We start from the raw sequence: 21891 nt of genomic DNA on the forward strand, positions 1-21891 counted from the left end.
GCATAATGAAATCTATGAACACAACATTCCATATGAAAAGGTTGTTTACATGACTCAAACCATGAATTTGTTTTTTGTCACAAATGAGTAACCTAAAAACAAATGCTCAAAGAGACACATGCAAATACGTATTGTTATAAATTATTGTATATTGTTGTACTAAGATACAATGTGGTTTACATGCATAAGAAGGATAAGGTTGAAGCTCTAAAGATCATCAAGGACACATGCAATTACATTAAGAGCCTGCAAAAAGAGGTGAAGAATGCTGGAGATAGGCTATCTCAACTATTGGATTATGTTGAAACCAATGGACTTGATGAAGACATCCTCACAAATCTTCTACAGCAATAAACACTTCACATTTTATCTAAATATATATTTGTATCAAATCACAAAACTTTCTACTACTCCCATGTAATATATATATATATAATTATTACACATACGGTGTTTCTTTTATGTAACATAAACAATCGGTTTAAGCATACGTAGACAAATCAGACAATAGATGTTTGATATCAGGGGCGGAAATTACATAATCGTTAACCATACGGCTAACTTTAATTTCCTAATTCATTTAAACATGCAAATCAAATATTAATACCTTCATACAAGTTAAGAAACTGTAAGTATAATCAGTAAGAAAACATACATAAAACACTATCCCAATTTTAATTTAAACATTCTTAGCATCTCAAACTCTCAACATCCCATTACAGCACAATTATAAACAAACCCACTCGACTGCTTTCTAGCAAGCAAGTTCCATTGAGGCGGGTTTTCATCAGGCACCCACGAATTCACCTCTATCATCCCGCCATAAGAAACCCGAGGCCCACCAATAACAATAAGCTGATCACCACAAGCCCGAAAAGCAAGCCCCCATCCGTTCATCGACCCCGCCCTTTCAGGCAGCCCGCCCACCCTGACCCATACATTTCTACCCTTATCATACTTTTTGACTTCCTGCTCTTCATAATAAGCTCCATATAATTCATCCTTCACAACCGCTAACAAAGGCGGTGCCTTTGCGGTTGCGGGTGCATCTTGACCGGTCAACACCGGAAACATATCTGGAATCTCGGTCCAAACACCCGTTTCCATATCGTAAACTTCCCCACAAGTCAACCCATTATTATTCTCTTCGCCTATGCCACCGATAACATAAAATTTATTTTCTATAAATACCCCTGAACACATTTTTCTTGCTTTATTCATATTAGGTAGGGTAACCCAAGTCCCGGTTTCTGAATTATAAAGCTCGGCCGAGCTTAATATGTTGCCAGATGGACCACACCCACCGGCTACAATGGCTAACTCACCTAGACTTGCAGACCCGAACAAACATCTGGGTGTGTTGGTTTTTGAACCGGGTGACCATGAGTTAGTTAAGATGCTATATTTATACACTACATGTGTGTCTATTTCCTTACCGAACACCAGCAGCTCGGTCCCGACTGCTAAAGATTCTTTATCTAAGCACATGAAACATTCACTGCAGTCCATGGTAGGCAGGCGCATCCACCTACGCCGGATCGGGTCAAACGCTTCCCATTCAAAAAGGTTACATGAGAAATAAACCCAATGTTCTTGAATACCCTTTAACCGTCTTAGCTTATAAAGCTCACCACCGCGAACCAGGGTTTGGAACGCGTGGTTAAGTGACGCGATTAAACCGTAGTCCGATCTTGAACTGTGTAATAAGCAGTTAATCGAGAGATCTCGACCTAATTCACTGATTAGTGAACTAGAGTCTGATTGATCTTGTTGATCATCTTGTTCTTGGTTCTCTAATGGGATGGATTCGGAAAGTGAAATGACTGAAATACCCTTTTCAGTCTCGTTTTTGGACGGTTTCCAAGATTTTCTCAACCCGGTTAAGGGTTCTTCTTCGTGATCAAGACTGCGTTTTCCTTTTGAAAATCCGGTTACACAGAAGGCGTTATAAGCCCATGTGCTTTCTTGTTCACACGCACTTGGTAAGTCTCGTGAGACAAGAAAAGCAGGACCCTCCAACATGATTCCTATCTATAACAACGATATACGTTTTGTTAAACGAATTGGGTGTAAATGTAAATAATATGCAGAATAAAGAACACCAAGAAGAACAAAATACCATCTTTGTAACTTTATATTAAGTGCTAGCTAGATGTTAAGTTATTATACATAGAACTTATCATCAAGATTAAAAATTTAAGTAAAGATACAGGGAAACGATAGCTGCATACGACAACTACGAATTGACAACAGATTTACAGAATTCTAAAACATTATCATACCTCTTGATGTGCCCTTAAACATTATTAAACTTTAAATAGGATAAAAATGACAGCTTTGGATAAAGGATTGCACTTTAACTTATACTAAATCCAAACTGATATCTCAAAGAAGTCAAATTTAGGCTTAAATTCAAGAAATTTAATTTTTGGTTGATTCAATATTTCAATTCTAATCAGAAATTATTGATGAACACATACCACAAGATACCCCCAAATTACAATCCAAAATATGCAACATATTGACTCAAATTGACCTAAATCACATAAATTTAATACATCAATTGAAATAACAGTTTGCTTAGTTTCACCATAAAACATAAATATTATCAAATACTACAAAAAGCAATAAACTTTACAACCCAATCAAAAACTAAAACATGGCAGAACTACAAATTCAACAAATTCTTGGTTTCACTTTCACCCAATCAATTAATAAAAATAAAACTAAGATCATATATAATATAAAACAAACAAAGAGAAATTAAAGCTTACAGATTGTCACAAAGAAGAGAGCTTGGTGGGTATTTCTTGATTATATATATGTATATATATTTATATATACACACACATATGATGTGAAATTTAGCTGCAAAATTGGTTATGGAGACTTTAATTCATGTTCTGTTGGGTTTTGTTTTCTTGAAGTGAGTCCCTCATAGTTGTTGATTTCTTTTCTGTAAATGGAATTATTATTTTGAGAATAATATTATTATAATTTGGTGCAATTGTTGATGGTGTGAGGGGTGGGGAGTGGGGGGTATTTATAATTTATAGATTTTAATAAAACTTAAAGGTTGAATAAATTACTAATTGACAAATAGGAGCTCTGGCTTTGTGTATCTGTGGGATTACCATATTCATTGAATTTGGAAAATACAGTTTTAATATACTTTTTCAAGATTGTAATTGGATTCTGCTCATGTAAAGACATAATACTTTGTAATGATGACTATTTCAAAAATATATAAATCTGTACAAGTTTTGTATTTTTTTTATTTAATTGTTCTATTTTTTATTACTATTTTTTTTATTACTTAATGTTTATGTTTTTATATAAATTGATTATTCAGTCATTTTGTTAGGGATGACAATGGATTGTGTATCGAATAAGTTATTTAGTCATAGTTTTAAATCTGATTATAAAGTTGTGTCTGTAAACCATGTTTTATACGTTATGGATACTAGTCACTTATATCCGTTAAGTACAAGGGTATCTTTGCTTATGATCTTATTGTAGTTGAAGGCTATGTTTGATAAAGAGCTTTTAAGAGCCTTAAGCTACAAGCTTTTAAGAAAAAACTTATATTTGTTGAAAAGTCTTGTTTGGTTAGAGTAGCTTAAAGTTTTTAGGTTATGAGAAAAAGCTTTAAGCTAAAAGCTCCAACTAGTAGCGTTTAGAGAAAAAACTACAAGCTTTTGGTATTTCATATTTACAATTTTGGTACTTGAACTTCCATCACCTTTTGTTAATTCATATAATAATTACATATTTAACTCTTATTCAAAACCAACTACCCCATGACTTTTTAAAAGGCCATAACTTTTTCACATGTTAATAATTTTTTTAATAAATTACATCATAAAAACGAGCATTTTATTCTCTTTAATTTGAGTATCATATTTTATACTTCTATATTTAGATGTTTGACAGAGTAGCTGGGGCTTTTAATAAAACGTATAAAATTACTAAAATGGGCATAACTAAAATCAATAATAGTAAATGTATTTATTTTGAAAGGTTATTTAAGTAAATTATCATACTAAAAGCTTGTAGCTCTTTCTAAACGCTACTAGTAGAAGCTTTAAGCTTTAAGCTTTTTCTCCTGACCTAAAAGCTTCAAGCTCCTTGAACCAAACATAGCTTTTAATTAAGTAGGAGTTTTTTCTTAAAAGCTTGTAGCTCCTAAAAGCTCCAAAAAGCTTCATGCCAAACATACCCTTAGGGTTTATGAAGACGTTTTTCAAGTTTAGGTGCCATATGCAAGAAATTCCAAAAATATGTATTATAATCTAGTCGTGACGACTAGTTTGTATAACCAATTAAAACTTGACACATGTCTTTAAACTAACCACAATAAGCAGATTTACTAACCATTTACTCATCGCGACTAAATAAGTTTTATGCCCCGTAATCAACGCGAACGAGTAATTTATAAGTTCTTTAGTCGCGACGAGTAGATTGTAAGGTTAAACTAGTCGCGACAAATTAACTACTAATAAACTACTCGTGTAGGGAATGTAAACCAGGTAAATTAGTCGTTGCGACTAAAGGACGTATGAATTACTCATTAGCGTTGATTACAAGGCATGAAACTTATTTAGTCGTGACGAGTAAATTATTAGTGAATTTGCTCGTTACGGTTAATTTAAGGACATGTGGCAAGTTTTATCTGGTTCTACAAACTACACGTGTGTAATCATAAACTACTCGTCACGACTAGTTTATAATACCTATTTTAGTAATTTCTTGCAAATGAAACCTAAAACCTGAAAAACGTTTTCATAAACGCTTATTTTGGGATTTTCCCTTAAAATGTACTTGTTGGACGTTCATTACTCAAGACATGATCTTATACTTATCTCAATAACATGTTCGATTTTGATGCGGGTAAACGGGTTTAGAAAATTAATGCAAACCTAAATCTTTTAAAACTAATCTTATATCTAATCTCATTTTTAAATACCCGCCCTACGGATTATTGGTATGGTTTAAGTGTTTTTTCCTATGCCTACTGCTACTTATATATAGCATTGATAATATATATAATCTAGCATACATGTCCTTTATATAAATGGTTTTTATATTAAATACTTATTTATTTTAATTTGTTCTAAAGGGACAATTTATGTTTTTTTCATTCAATTAAAGATGATTTTATATTGCATTTGTCATTTAAAAACATATAAACTGCTTTTTTTATAACGTGACATTTTTTATTGTTTGATAATAAAAGATAATGTGATTTTTTTAAATATTTTACTTTATATTATTAGTATTGCTACTGTTTTGAGTTACATGACAAAATCAGTTATTCTATATTATATTGTACTACTTGGTCCGACAACTTTTTATCACAATAAACATGACAATAATTTGGCTAACGCATACCACAAACGAAAAATCAAGATAAAATGTATCTAAGTAGTCAATGAAATCATGAACCCTAGTGACGATAACATCTTGTTTTTTACCCATATATATTTACTAGCATCACATTATTCTTATAGTCACATATTTACTATCAACACCTTATAATGGTCTTCACATATTCTATAGTTGCTGATGGTAAAAATTAAATCATATAAGCCAAATACAAGCTAAATATAATCATATGGTGATAAGTCTTGCTTCAAATCGTTTGACACAACCAAAAGGCTCAAAAGATGCACAAGAAGAAGAATGAACACAAATCTCACGAAGCTGCACAACTAGATCGTGGCTCGTCCTCTGATGCTCTTTCAAGAAATTGCACAAGTATGAAAATTAAGTATACGGGGACATCCAAATATCAGTTCAAACTATAATGTTTTCTACTATCAATACTACATTCATATCGTACATGAGCGACCCAAAGGGCACTCAACTTAGGTGACTGAAACAAACGTATAAACCGTGGTCAATATCACAACTCAAACCTTATTTTTCATAAAGAATTAAATCAATATCATGGTAATTAAATCTAATAATAATAATATGACACCAATATCCAATAGAGGACTCAAACCCTTCACCTCTAAGTAATGAAACATCTTATAATACACCAAGATGCATTTGGGCCAAGCTTGAATTCCGTTCACCTGTTAAATTTGGTTCATCAATATTGTTTTGGCCACAAAACCAAAAATCCTAAAAATGGTGTTGATTGTTTAGGAAGTTGCACAACCACAAACTCATAAAGCCTAACATTTTGGTTTCAAACCATCCACATTTGCGTCGACAATAACCATATTACAATAAATCAACATCTTTATGTACCTTGGCATGTTCTTACCTTTCTTCATGTTCTTACACTTCCACTTATTTTGAATTTTCACATGTTCATACATCTCCACATGTTCTTATGCATGTTCCTGAATTTCATAGTTCTACCATGATTAGGTAGTTATTAAGAAACCTCACCATAAGAGATCCATTTTCGGATTCGTGCGTTGAAAGGTGTTAGACAAAATGAATTGGTGAATTAATAAAGTTAGTGATCGAATTAACTTATATGAAGATATTACTAATCTGATATAGTGTTTTGATGCCCTTATTTTAGGTGGAGAGAATAATGGGAAATCAGATTTTTTATATGTGTGTTATTATAACATACAAAGAACATTTGTAAATGGACTCTCGTGACACTTACTTGACAAGAACATCCACTAGACTTCTAATCAATAAACTAATTGGTAACAAAAACATACTATTAGACACAACAAAGATTAATAAGAGCATATAGCACACAAATCCATCACATGTCATATACAATATACTACTCAACTATACTGCTTTGGATGTTTTTTAAGTAAAGGTTCCAACTTCCTTCCATTCACATGTGAATAATCTACACATCCAAAACCCTTAGATATTAATAATATGATATGATGTTTTCCAAACAAATACAGCCTAAAATTTAGGTATGGATAGAAAGAAAATGAAATTTTCATTTATAGCCTTGGGGTCAAAATCCGCAACCAGAAGCAAACATCAAGGGTTCATTCGCAATAAGTTAGCATTATGAGCTTAATTCATAGAGGCTAAAATAGAACTTTACTTTTTTTTATATGTATCATCTTTATTAACAAAACATTTATTACCACCGTCTTCGATAATCCCTTAGAACGAGTAAAAAAAACCCTTAAAATCACGTTTTTAATTATGTAAGATAAATAATTTGACATTTTATCAATTGGGTTACGTTTTCAAAGCCCAATACATACCTAAACAAAAAAGTAATAAACAAGTTATTAAGATGTGCTATATGAAAGTATAAAACACACTAGAAAGTTTTTATCTACAACAAAAAGAACACCACTCATTAAAATTGAACTCATGGCTTTTTATTTGGGGACTAGCATTCTTTCCATTGCACCATGGAGTTATTTATATATATTTGTTTTAAAACAAAATTATGTATAAAAAATATATAATTATTATAATTATGGGTCTTTTAAAAGACTGGGCCAAGGTCGGTCTTGTTAATTAGTCAGTAGTCACTTATGAAAATTAGTAAATGAATTTACTAATTTGTTGACTACGTAACATGATAGCAGTAGGGTTTCTTTAGAGTTATACAATATGTTACATGTTGATTATTGATTCGCAACCGAAGCATGTATCCTGATTGTACTAGCAAATGCATTATCCATTGTTGGTGACGTAAAAGTGGCATATTTTATAAGTGCAGGGGTATCTTAAATAATTCAAAGTTTTTTATGCCCATTCACGACTAAAGTACAACCAGGAGGGAATATTTTGCTTTCTTCAAACCACTTTTTATAAAATATATAAAAATACATCACTTCGAGATCCAACAAACTGACAAAACTGTATTTTTTTTACAAACATTTACACTTTACCCCTCATATACTCTTAAATATCACTTTTCAGTCCCTTCACTTCCACATCTTACCATATAATAATAATAATAATAATGTATAGATCTCTAGCTAGATTTATAGGAATGCACACCAATCAACTTTACATAGGTTTGTGTCAAATAACTAAATGGCCCAACAAGAATTTGGCATGGAATGCCCCAAAGTTATCGGCTTTTATTTCTTCCTTTTGTATTAAACTAACTTTGTTTGGTGCAAAAAGGTTCGTAATGTGTTTAACATAGTAGATCATCCAACAAGAATTATGTAAACAATTATAAAGGAAAACAATAGATTATCCAAAGGGTGCAAGATATAATATAAAATTCGGAGTTGGCTACTAGTTAATGGACACGGTGGTGAATAGGACAAACACGATCAATACTGGTGGAACATGTGACTATTCCAACCATTGAATCAATTGTAGGTTGATTTTCAAAACACCGTATGTAACATAGAATATCGTACATGTCGTTATAGGAGTATTAAGTTCTCTAGACTTTATAGGTTAATTAGTAAAAAGGAATTTCATAGCATTTGGTGGCCTAGAGTACCATTAGCCTTTCATCTATGATGTCATATTCCCTCTATTCATTATTGGTACACCATTGTGACTTTAAGGTGCACGGCATAAATTATCCAATCTATCATTTTCTTTTACAAAAAAAATGAAATAAAAATGAATTGTTTTATTTTAAAAAGATATTCTTTTAAACAATAACCACATGCTATTGGTCCTTATTTCATGTATATGCCTTTTCAAGATACCAAACTAAAAATGGGTAACATGAGTTAGAGCTACGTGTTGAATTTTAGTCCGTTACAACAATGGGATAAATTCCTAGCAAGGATTAAGGGAACATTTGAGGCATTACTTTAATCACCACCATCAAAACATAATCCCACTACTAATATTGATACGCCTTTAATATCTTTTAAACATTTTACCAATGCCCACAATGTAAAACATACTAAAGTATGTTAAAAGATTTTCATCAATGTATTCACTAGTAAATGCTAAACTTCATTTAAATTTTTATTGTTTAACCTTTTTTCCAATAACATAAATCTGTGAATATAAAAGTTACAAAAAATAATGCTTTCATTGAGAGTCGAACTCAAGACCTCCCGCTTACTAAACGGGTGCTCTAACCAACTGAGCTATGAAAGCAGTTGACAACCATTTACAATGTTTAATACAAATAACATAAATTTCGGAGCATGGAAACATGGTTCATCATAACGTTTTAACATGTTATCCACACACTCGAGTAGATAGTGATTTAAGTACACTAAATTTCAATAATGCGTCTATAAAAATTTGAGTATACATCCAAGAAGGGCCACACCAAGAACCCTAGCTAATTACATCACGAGAACACTCTACCACGCCATACATAGGTGATCAACTTGTTAAAAATTTAAACAAAACCAAATCTAAATGAGTTTGAGTTAAGCCGTGCATAAATTGAAACTTATTTAATAACCGAGTCTGGGTTTAAGTCAACGTTCTTATATCGTATTAGACTAGAGTCACAATGTTAAACAAACTGACTATGCAAACAATATATTGCTTAATACAATAAACATTATATTTAACTATGATGACATACCTAATAACATATTTTATGTGTATTAAATTATAATTAGAAATATATATAGAGTTAAAGGTATATGTGTTTAAATAAAATAGTTATTAACATATGAGCTAAAAGCTTGAAAGTGTACCAATGACCTAATGGTCTAGTGGTATGGTGTTTACCCTTCCAAAATGAAGGCGATGGGTTCAAATCCTTGGAAGTGCAAGGTTAGAGGGATTTTTGTGGAAATAATTTGTTGTTAAAAAAAAAGCTTGAAAATGTACTTGCAAGTTGCAACCCGCGCTTAAGCTTTAAATGTAAAGCCCGAATAAACAAGTTCAAGTCTCTTAGCTTAAAAAGGCCTTGATTAATGTAATGAGCCAAATGTTTTAATATCTCATTTACTCAAGTTGTGTTAGCCGTGTGGGTTCCTAGCTATTCTTGCATATCCTTCGGGAATGCCTCGAGGATTAACAAGAGTGTATCCCAAAAGTGTGTGCAACTCTCGTATCCCACTGGACGGGAGTTGTAATCACTCTCCCGAAAAGTCCATTTACAAACCTCAAATCATATTGACTCGATGCCCAACAATAAGTACAATAAGCATGCATATTATAACTCTTGCCAAGTTGCCATTGCCAAATCATATATGAGCCTCATAATCTTATTTTATCTTACTAAACTAATACACAAAAATACTAAAGATGAGATGTCATAAGTCATAACCATATTCATTCTTAGTTCTAATCTTAATTCTCATTAATCCATAGTATCCATATATCATGAGTTTAGTAACCCATTAAAACTAACCGGGTACTTGAGGAGAAAAGAACCAACTTTCTATATTTAAAAAAGGAAAACTATAAATAACATTAAATGATTTGGTTTCCATTTAAAGAGTAAAATATCTCAATATATATTTGAGTATATATGTATTTGTGTTCTTATTTCTACCTTTATTTTTTTTTCAAATAATCCACTTTATTAATTGAAATGTTGACAAATCTTATGTATTACAAGGGTTTAAAGCTAGTTTGGTATATAATGCTTCCTGTAATAAATCAAGATTCAATTACACATTATTTCAAATATACAACTTTGTAATAACAACTATGATACACCAAACTACTTACAAGTTACAACAATTAACACCAATGTAACACATTCACACACATATATGTATATGTGTATGCATACACCAGATAATTTACACATAATCACTCTTGACACCTCTAACAAAAATTTAAAACAAGTTGTCTGCAAATCGGACATAACCCATGTCGAGTTAGCCAGGTATCCACACACGTCTTGTGATACGAGTGTCGACAGCGAGGAAAACACCGCACAAATTCACCTACTTCAATACCTGACACGCAAAAACACTTTCCGTTAGTGAACCGAGACAAAATTAAAAAAGTAATTCATGTTAAAATGTAAAGTTTTCAATAAACAAGAACCTGCAAACATACTGTGCAACATATGTTCTGAAACATTTTAGTTTCATGTGAAATTTGATGACATGGCAAACGCCTCAGTGAATCCTTTGATAACCCACTGTAATCTACTTCATCGTTCAAATCAAGTACCTAAACAGGATGCGAGTCAGAAACAGTCACATTCATTTATATCTATCCAAAATCAGTGTTGTTAAAATCGGAATTAGTTGGCCACTAGTGTTGGTTACTGATTAACTCTTTGCTAATCGGTGACATTAGTTGGTAGTCAGTCAAAAATCGACCCAAAGTCATCAAAAATCCGAACTTTTATTATTTTATTTATTTTATAAGAAAGGCAATCGGTGGACTTGTCGTTGATTTATATTAGTCTAATATTAATATTGAAAATTTAAATCTAAGTGTGACATCTAGTTCTAATGAATTTAACATCACCTCCTTTGTTTCCATGTAATCATACTCATATATCTCTCTTCAACATCGTCACACCTTATCGCATGTCACGTATCTACTCATATCTCCTCGTCAACAACTTACGCATACACCCACGTTATTGGTGAAAGCACACACTCTCACATTATACCCTTGTTTAATTAACTATAAATTAGAGCCGCCACCCTATGACGACGCTACCATAGCGGTGTATCTTTGAGATTTTATGAAAACAATCAACACAAATGGTTTATCTTTTACACCTAATAAATGTTCAAAAGCGATCATGGAATTTGATCCTAAGCAACCAACTTTATCAAGAAAGATAACTAATATGTAGATGATGCTAATTCACTCTATCGACTCCTAAAGTGATATAGAGATGCGCCAATTAAAATGAATAAAACCGATCTATTTCATAGATTGATCAAATTATATGATTTTGTTCATTCAACCCATATCATGCAAATGTGTGTGCCAATTGTTGAAAGTTTGGATAATATACATGATACATGATAACTTGGATCCTGCCATATTGTTTTGATTGTTTAGTGACTACTGAGTAAAGTGCTTTTTATTTTCTCTTTTCCAAAGGAGTTAACATTAGATTGCTTATTAAGTTTAAGTATTTGATATATTAGTTCTAACGGCTATTGCTGCAATGCATTGTGTGCCAAGTACGTACTTTATATACATTTAGTGTTCTTAAACTCCGTATTTATAGACATGAGTACATGACATACTTATCGTCATGGCATCTATTTATAACTTATCAAGTTTAAACATATTAGTGTCTTGAACATGGATGTCCAGTTTGTTTGCATATCATGTACATTATGTTATTTTTGGAGGCAACAACCTCTTTATCTCTATCTCCTAGAATAGAATTATAGTTTGTCTAAATCTATCATGTTCATACCTTACCAATAGCCTAGCTAGGTGTAAGATCTAAAGGATATAGTTGTTTATCGACAGTGTCGAAGCTTAGGTTTAGTCACAGGGTGGTCACGGACCCGAAAATTTCCGGTCGACGATTAGGATTCGTGTCAGCGATTCGGTTCGGTTTGGGTCGGATCAAAATAGTCTCCTTCAATTTTAAGTTTTATAAAAACAAAGCTTTTACTATTTGACTACTATTTTGTAACTTTTGTTTATAAAAACTGTGAGGTTTTATAAAAAAAATCCAACGATGGGGTATTATATATAAAAAATATCAGTGGTGACCGACAATTTTTTGGAAAAATACATTGGGGGTTACCGCGCTTAAAACCTATAAAAATTTTCGGAAAAAATCTCAAAATTTACCCTATTAACCGAAAAACGACAGTGACCGGAGCCACCCCGGTCCCCAAGAAGCTATGCCCCTGTTGATCGAGTACATTACAAAAAATTGTACAATTGTGTTACTAACGTGATTCTACAACTTGTGATACTGTCATAAATTGAATAAAATGCATCACACCAGTGTTTAGTGTGCAATTGTGCAAAGTCAGTTATGATTACCAATTAACTATAACCATAACCGTCAGTTTTCTTCAATGATGATTAATTTCGGTTAATCATTTAGGTTAACGTTTCGGTTTTTTGCTTAAACCCTTAACATTCATCAGAATAGCTGACACAAAATACCCAGTTCTGAACCCGACCCGAAACCGGTTTGTACTCGTACGTGACCCACGGGAACGGCCAAATATAGGATTTCTCCTCGGAACCGGAACCGAACCGGAAATACCCCGTCAAAACTTGACCCGACCCTACCCGAAACCCGGTCAAATACCTGACTATACCTGGAATCGATTTCTACCCGACCCGGTTTTGGCCTTTGTTGAATGTTGACCATACCTGCAACCGGTTTTGGTTCCTGAAAATACCCGGTTCGTAAGTCTCCCAAAAGCCTTGTTAGCTCGCGGACCCGGTTTTCCCCAGCCGGTTCGAGTTTTTCTTATTCTGCATAATAAAACAATGAACTCATCATTTGTCTGACGCCTCTGTTCCCTGATCGGAGCATGAAGAAACACTAGCCGGACCCCGGGCAGATTACGAGTAACCTGGGGGTTAGATAGATGTTTCCCACGAGGGGTTAGACCCAGCAAAGATGGTTCTGATAACCTGCAAAACAGACACCGTGAGCTTGTCACTGAGAAGGGGGGGGGGGGTTCCTCCTTGTGACCACCCTCCGGCGTGAGAATCAGACTAGATTGCTCTTTAAATATAAATGTATATTAAGAGATTGCTAGAGCAGATATCAGGTATAATATGATGATAATATGATAAGATGTGATAAGATAAGATGATCATACCATTTGGGGTATTTATAGCCGAAGGTAGGTTTCCAAGGAGGTGTGGCCGGCTGAATAGTATTCCTGTTCTACCAACTGTGGCCTACGCACGTGCCCTGCTGGTAGTTGGTGGGTAGGCAGCGGCTGATAGTGACCAGGCCTGCTGTGTACCATTCCTTTTCCACCAACTGCCGGCTATGCACGTGGTATGACAGGAGTTGGTGAGTAGGCAGCGGCTAATAGTGACATACAGTACAAGAGCGTGCTGCTCGCCATACTGTTGTCAATAAGCTGTCGTATCTTTGGTCAGATCTTTTGCCCATACCTCGTCAGGTACAGTACAGAAGATCTTCCCGTATCGTACGGACTGGCTTAGTTGGGCGGGAGTATTCCCCCTCCCGCCTTTGTGCGGGATTGTTCCCGGCTTTGCTCATTCCTTCAGGTGACACTGAGTGATTGAGAGCTAAGTGCCTTGTGCGTGTAGCCTTGCTGCGCGGGTGGCCTTCCCTGATGGCTTGTATCCGCAGCTGCGGGGACAGGCCGATTACTTCACCATTGGGAGGCATTTCCTGCTGGAACAGCTTGCGTACTGCGCGTAAGGACGTCACGTCTCTGAGCATGGTTGGTCCTGCGGATCCAGTTGGTTTCTGTGCAGACGTCCCTCTTCAAGGTGAGTCTTGCGGGTCCAACTGGGCTCTGCTGAGACCTACCTCTTCAAGTCCCCCCAGTCCAATGTTCTTCTCATGAATGTTTAATAAAGTGAGGTGAACTTTTGGACTTAAGCAAAGGGTTTTGAAAAGGGTTTAGTTTTAAGGTTTTCCATGGGGATTCTTCCCGCGGAAGTCCTTGTCACTTGCAGAAATTCCCGACTTTCCTGCTTGATCTTTGGGTATGATGCGGGTAGGTCTGTAACCTCCTCGCAAGTCAGGAGAGTTGAGTCCCACTTGTGTGGATTCTTCATGAGGTTTTGGTAGTTTTGAACATAGTGATCAATTATGTTAAAACCACCAATTCCATCCTGGAGCTTCAAACAATGTAGTTCTCGACGTTCCCGCTATGCGGGGATGTTATTTCCGTTTCCGCAAGCATTGCCCAGAAGATCCTCTTGGTTTCAATTCCCTGCGGAGCGCTAGGTATGTGAAGGGTTTTGCCTTAACACTGTACCCGCGCTCGTCTTACGGTTATTTTACTTCCAAGGTATTCCTGGCGTCAATTCCCTGCGGGTGCTTGGTATGTGAAGGGTTTTGCCTTAACACTGTACCCGCACCCGTCTTATGGTTACTTGGTTGCCAAGGTAAGGGGTATTTTCCCGCTTACTTTTGAATCTTTTTGAATTTTTGAAATTCGAAAGGTTGGTGAAAGGATAAGAACAGTCCAAACCTCTGAAACGTCGTGCGACGGTTTCTTCTGACTGTGTCAGAACGTGCAGGAAGTTATGGTGACGTGACAGTACATGGTCATTCCAGACGCTTTTTCAGGCGCGTGGGCGCGATTTTTCGGGCGCGTGGCCGCGAAATTAATGGTACGCGTCCTTTCAACAGCTGTTGCCAGCTTGTTTTTTGCCACGTGTCATAGTTTCATTGCACCTTCGATTTCTCTCTCCTCTGCATTAAATTCATCGCATTAATTGCGATTAGTATATAAAGGGGGAGAGGGTTCTTTGTAATTCACACTTTTCACTTTTCTCTTCCTCTTCTAAACGATTTCCGGCGAATACTCACCTTTTCAGGCAAGCATTCTCTTGAAATCGTTTTTCTTCTTTCATCTGTAAGATGTCTTCTCATGATCTCGAATCTACAGCCGATGACAAGAGTACTGCTGGCGAGTGCCAGTGTGCTCTGCCTGTCGATCTGTATCAGTACATCGTCAGGAAGTTCATGCTCGAGTCTCTCGAGCCTGAGTTTCCTGAACCCCATCAGACGGTGTATGATGCCCCCAGAGGCAAGATCGGGGTATATGTTGCATTCTTTGTTTATGGGAATCTTAGGTTCCCATTGACAAAGTTTATTTACCGTGTCCTTGAGAGGCACGGTGTGCACCTGACCGAGGTGCACCCGATGGCGATTGCCAAGATTCGGCACTTCGAGTGGGTGTGCCGGATTCTGGGCATTGAGCCCTATGTTGACCGCCTGATGACCTTCTACACTTAGAGGTGCATCCAGGGGTGGTATAACCTGATAACCCGGATTAAGGGTTTGAAGATTTGCGCGACCGAGCGCAGTCTTCGCTCGTGGAAGCGGGAGTTCTTCTACATTTTCGCTCGCGCCATCCCCCTTGCCATGAAATTCAAGAATGGGCAAGCACTTCCCAGCCTTCACGCCTCCAACTACCAGGAGGCGGAATGGTTTGCGAAGATATCCCGAGTCCAATCTCCGGTTTACCGGTTTGCGGAGTCCGGGATGGTGATACTGGGGATGAGCCGGGTGTGGAAGGATGCGGATGCGCAAAAGATCCCAATCGTCCTTGAATACGGTTCGAACTCTGTTCCTTACGGTATGCTTTGTTTCTTTTTGTTGATTTAGAATTTCTTCTAATTTCTTTCCTGTTTATTTCAGAGGGGAACGACTTGCAGTCGCTCATGTACCCGCGGGAGGCTGACGGTCCCGCTCGGATGGGTACTCGCGCTCTAGACGAGAACGAGTTGCCCATCCTAGAACAAACGGCGGATCGGTTCGTGGAGGTCTACCCACTAGGCCACGAGATCCTTAGCGCCAGGCGGCCAGGTAAGGCGCTATTCAACCCTCGACCCCTCAATGTTGAAACCTCTGCTGGAATTCCTCTAATCGTATGTTCTGATGAGGAATCCGCAGATGGTCCTCCGTTGGTGCGGAAGAAGAAGGCTGCCGGCGGGAAGGGGAAGGAGAAGGTGGCCTCCACTGCCGATCCGGTGCCTCGGTCTGACTCGGAGACCGAGAGCGAAGAGGTGGCGGGGAATCCCTGTGGTGATAAGACCACCATTCCGGAGGCTGTGACAACTGTCACCGGAGAGCCCAGGATGACAATGGTGAGCGGCGTGAAGAGGCCGGCTCCATCTGGTTCATCCCCGCCTGTCCGTACATTTAGGCTCAAGAAAACCCGTAAGTACAAACTTCCTTTATCTTTAACTTCATAGCTTAATATCATTTAACACTTATCTTCTCTGTGCAGGCGTGGATGTTGACGCATTCCAGGGTGGAGCGCAGAGGAGTACCTCCCCGCCAATGACGGTAGGCCCGGTTAGCCTACCTGAGGCGACGACCCAGGCGGCTGCGCCTGCGCCTGCTTCCACTGGTTCAGTTGCTCACTCCGTTGAGCCGACTGTTCCAGCTGTGATGACGTCACCGCCGGCTGTGAGTGCCATTTTTACCGCATCTTTCACTGAGCCGGCGGTTACTTTTGCTGCGGATTCCGCGGCGGCGACCGCGGCGGCTGTTACCATGCCTCCTCCGTCATCGGCCACGACGGCCGAACCTTCAGGTATGCACGGGGCTTATCGCCAACCTCTGCCTCCTTCCCATCTGCCTGACCTCTTGGATGGATTTCCGTTGGTTCAGGTGATGGGTTTGGCGGCTATCGGCCTGTTATTGACCCTACAGGTGCGTAGGGTTCTTTTGGCCTATTATATATATATATATATATATATTTTTATCATCTTTTCCTAACTGCTTTTTGTTTTTTGCAGTGTCGGATTCCAATGAAGTGTATGTTCCACGATGGAACATCCGCCGAGGAACAACCCTTCGCACCCCTGTGGAGTGCGTGGAGTGGGCTCGTCACGCTGCTCCCAGTGGTGCGTTGGGGGAAGCCATGGCTAGCTACCAGGAGGGTAGGCTAACCAATGAGCTTCGGGTTCTCCTGGCCCGGATGCAGCCGCGCGTCGAGCTGCTTTGTCGTGAAAACGACAAGTTAAAAGCAGCTCGCATTAAAGAAGTAGCTCAGGCGCGGGCTGTCCGGGAGGAGAACCAAAGGCTTACCGCAGTGGCTGCGGAAAAGGAGAAGGCCTTCAAGGCCCTCGAGGTTGAAGTTCAGGCCCGGCTCGAGGCCCGTTCCAAGGCTGCCCAAGCTGTTAATGAACAGCTTCGGCTGGCTAAGGAAACTGCAAGGAACGCAACCGAGAGGGCCACCAAGGCTGAAGCTGTTGCTGAGCCTCTACGCGTGGAGAATGAAGAGCTTAAAGCCAAATTAGAGGCTCTCCAGCAGGCTCATGATGCCTTGGCGATGGAAGACGCCAAAAAGCTCCAAGAGATCTTGGACCAGAGGGGGGTGCTTGACCACACTGAGCGGAAGCTAAAGGGCGTCGAAGAGGCTGCGGCTAAAGAAGTGTTGCTTGCCACCCTTAACAAGAGTGAAGCCGAACGCGCCCGTAACGAAGCTCAAGCTGCCCTCCAAGAAGCTCTGGTTGCCAAGGAATGGCTTCTTCGAGAAGCGTTGTCTCAGGTATGCTTTTCATTTCTTTACGCTCTTCTTTGTAAATAGAAAAGGTTTTGACACTTGTATATTTTCTTGTAGGTTGTGCATCGGATCTTCTCAGAGACGTCTTATGATGATGCTATGAGCGCAGCCCTCAACGCTTCTCATGAGGATGGGGAAAAGGCCGGCTTCCTGCTTGGTCTAGGGTTCGTTGAGAAAGGCGTCCAGCCTTCCAACTTCCCTTTGTATAATGTTGATACTGAAGCTGTTTACGACCAAGCAGTGAATCAGTATGCCGCCTTCCCGCATTCGGTGGTGGAGAAGGTGAACCAAGTTGCTGCTGCTGATGATGGGCTAGCTATCCTTAAAGCTTTCCTTGAACCGCCACGTTCTACTGATGGTGCGGGTCCAAGTGGAAGTGGCCCTGAAGCCTGATCCTGAAGATCCCTTCCCACTGCTAGGATAGATTTAGCTTGTATAGATTTATTTTCTTGTAGGCGGGTAGTTACCCAGCCATTCTTGTAATGAATCATTGTGAAATATAAATCTTTGTGCGGGTAAGACCGCTACTTTCTCTGGATTCCTTGCTTTATAAACGTTATGACTTGCATACTTTAGTTTAAATTTAGCAATTTTCCAACTGTTTAGAATAAGTTAAACGTGGTAGATAATAGGTTGAAGTTTTGCTTCCTCTTTCGTGATTGTGCGGGTAGGACCGTCACTTGCACTTAGTAGGATGGCTAAACTTTACCTACATCTGACCTGCGTGGAGGTTTTCCTCATCTTTTTTTTTTTGAAATTTCTAAGTGTTTAGGATAAGTTAACCTTTGAACGTGGTAGATAATAGGTTGAAGTTTTGCTTCCTCTTTCGTGATTGTGCGGGTAGGACCGTCACTTGCACTTAGTAGGATGGCTAAACTTTACCTATATCTGACCTGCGTGTAGGTTTTCCTCATCCTTTAGAAATTCTCTTGAATGTTAACCGTTCGACGCGCGGTTGTCAATAGGTTTGGTTTCCTCTCATGATTTGTGCGGTTAGGACCGGCACTTTCATTTAGTTGACCAAAGTTTACCTATGACTGACCTGCGTGAAGGTTTGCCGTTTTTTGGGTTTATGCGGGTTTTGCCGCCTTCCCCACCAACGACTTTCCACGTAATTATGCGGTGAAAACCGGCATATCCGTGTTGAATAAATTAACCGTTCGACGCGCGGTTGTTAATAGGTTAGTGTTCAGTTTCCTCTATCATGATTCATGCGGATAGACCGGCACTTTCATTTAGTGGGATGACTGAACTTTTCCCCTTCAACTGACCTGCGTGAAGGTTTGCCGTTTTTTGGGTTTATGTGGGTTTTGCCGCCTTCCCCATGCACCGACTTTCACACTTATGTATGCGGTGAAAACCGGCATCAGTGTTGATAGTTAAAGTATAAATGTAAAATCATCAGCGTCGATGTTCTAAGGAGAATCATTTCCATTAGAAGTGGCTCTGGGCCTTTTCTTTACAAATTTGGAATTGATCTACATGCAAACTGTGTAATTGAGCTCCCTTCCATGTTGTTGGGATGGGAGTGCCATCGAGCCGATATGCACCTGGTTCGGGATCTCGTTTTTTACGCAGCATGTAGTCTCCACATTGAAGCTGGAAATTTTATTCGTGTTTTCCCCAGCTGGTGTTCTACACGGATCAGCCTGCTCAGCGTTCATTGCGCCACGAGGTGCGCGAGCGTCCCATCTCTGACAAATGCTTCGACAATGTCCTTTACGTCTATGCATTCTTCAGTGTTGTGGCCTTTTGTCCTGTGAAAGTCACAGTATTTGCTCCGATTAGCATTGTGACGATGTCGGATTATTGGAGGCTTTGGCCATGGGAGCTCCTCAGTGGCGAATATCTCGGTGACGCTTTTGGTGAGTGGCGTCCATCTGGAGTTCTGGTTTGACTGTACATTATCCCTTCCGCCTAACCGATGTTGCAAGCCGGATGAGGTGTCAAAGTTTACCCTTGACTGCCAAATGCCTAGCTTCCGCTTTTTGTTTAATCGGGCGGTAAGGACGTTGTCTTCTCTTGTTCTCTGGGTGTAGAGGTTTGTGCTCGGTGGGAGATCTCTACCCAGTTGCTTCTCAGTTTCCGCAAAGCGTTTTGCTGCTGTCATGATGGCATCCCATGTGGATGGCATGCCATCTTTACCCGTTAAGGTGCGGATGAGCTCTGGGTCGTTCGCGCCCTGAATAAAAGCAGCGCGAACAAGATCTTCGCTAATGTTACCCAGACTTAGCTTCTTTGAGTTGAAGCGAGTGATGAAGTCTGGCAAAGATTCATCTTCCTCTCGAATGCATTTGAGGATTGTCCATTGCTCCTCGGTATACTTTCGTTGTTGGCTGAAGTGTTGGCTAAACTTCTGTTGGAAGTCTGCCCAGTCGTAGATGTGGTTGACCGGTAGACGATCGAACCACGCTCTAGCTGGCCCAATAAGCGTCATTTGAAACATGTAACACCACGTAGGTTCCGTCCAATTGCTGACGGTTGCCCCCGCTATGAATCTGTTCAAATGATCATCTGGGTCAGATATACCATCATATGTGCCTATGTTGGACATTTGTTTGGCACTCTTTGGGGCAATTGCTTCCGCAATGTCCCTTGCAAATTTGGATGTTCCCGCATTTGCAACAGTTGGTCTAAATGTTTTGGAGAAGTCACGTGGGCTTCCACCTGTGTTTTTTGGTTTGAAGGCTTCTCCAAAACGCCTTCTCGGTTGGGAGTCTGTTTCCTTACGCTTCCCTTTTGCCCTATGGCGAGGGTTCGCGTCGGTGTCGGATTCCTCCGAGTCATCGTCCAAGTATTCTTCGAATTCGTCAGCCTGTTGGACGGAACGCAAGCGTTCGTCCAACTCAGCTTGGAATTCCCTCTGACGTGCCTCCGCCCATGCCTTAACTTTATCGAGTGTTTGCCGGGGGGGTCTTGTTCGTTTCTCTAACTGGGTATCGGTGAATCCCAGTGAGCGATTATTTACTGCACTTGCCCCAGCTTGGGTAACTGGGGTAGTGTTCGTAAAATTTACTTCACTTGCCCCGGCTTGGGTAACCGGGGTAGTGTTTGTAAAGACTGTGTAGCCGGTATTCCCCCCAGTAGCTGGGGTTGTGGTTACCGGAATTTCTTTAACCATCTTTCCAGAAGTTTGAAAAAACTGAAGAAATGAAGTTCTAGCTTTATGCACGGATGGCGCCAATGAATAAACACTAGCCGGACCCCGGGCAGATTACGAGTAACCTGGGGGTTAGATAGATGTTTCCCACGAGGGGTTAGAGCCAGCAAAGATGGTTCTGATAACCTGCAAAACAGACACCGTGAGCTTGTCACTGAGAAGGGAGGGGTTCCTCCTTGTGACCACCCTCCGGCGTGAGAATCAGACTAGATTGCTCTTTAAATATAAATGTATATTAAGAGATTGCTAGAGCAGATATCAGGTATAATATGATGATAATATGATAAGATGTGATAAGATAAGATGATCATACCATTTGGGGTATTTATAGCCGAAGGTAGGTTTCCAAGGAGGTGTGGCCGGCTGAATAGTATTCCTGTTCTACCAACTGTGGCCTACGCACGTGCCCTGCTGGTAGTTGGTGGGTAGGCAGCGGCTGATAGTGACCAGGCCTGCTGTGTACCATTCCTTTTCCACCAACTGCCGGCTATGCACGTGGTATGACAGGAGTTGGTGAGTAGGCAGCGGCTAATAGTGACATACAGTACAAGAGCGTGCTGCTCGCCATACTGTTGTCAATAAGCTGTCGTATCTTTGGTCAGATCTTTTGCCCATACCTCGTCAGGTACAGTACAGAAGATCTTCCCGTATCGTACGGACTGGCTTAGTTGGGCGGGAGTATTCCCCCTCCCG

The 21891-nt window shown here is 39.2% G+C and overlaps 1 non-coding gene and 1 pseudogene across 3 annotated transcripts; both read right to left on the bottom strand.

The window, feature by feature from the left end:
• Positions 1-560: 560 nt before the first annotated feature.
• Positions 561-3050, bottom strand: LOC143548506 (F-box/kelch-repeat protein At1g74510 pseudogene; annotated as a pseudogene). Of its 2 annotated transcripts, none has more exons than XR_013137965.1 (2): positions 2775-3050; positions 561-2027 (listed from the first exon to the last, which is right to left on the bottom strand). The product of XR_013137965.1 is annotated as an F-box/kelch-repeat protein At1g74510 pseudogene, transcript variant X2 (transcript). The 2 variants fall into 2 exon arrangements; XR_013137964.1 differs by having other exon boundaries at positions 565-2031; positions 2775-3045.
• A 5909-nt stretch (positions 3051-8959) lies between these two features.
• On the bottom strand, positions 8960-9033 carry TRNAT-AGU (transfer RNA threonine (anticodon AGU)). Its single transcript has one exon. It is a non-coding gene; the product is annotated as a tRNA-Thr (tRNA).
• Positions 9034-21891: the final 12858 nt, after the last annotated feature.

The sequence above is a fragment of the Bidens hawaiensis genome, unplaced genomic scaffold (assembly GCF_021521415.1).
Source record: "Bidens hawaiensis isolate Kalapana, Puna unplaced genomic scaffold, B.hawaiensis_p1.1 tig00015188_1, whole genome shotgun sequence".
In the NCBI taxonomy this organism is placed as follows: Eukaryota; Viridiplantae; Streptophyta; class Magnoliopsida; order Asterales; family Asteraceae; genus Bidens; species Bidens hawaiensis.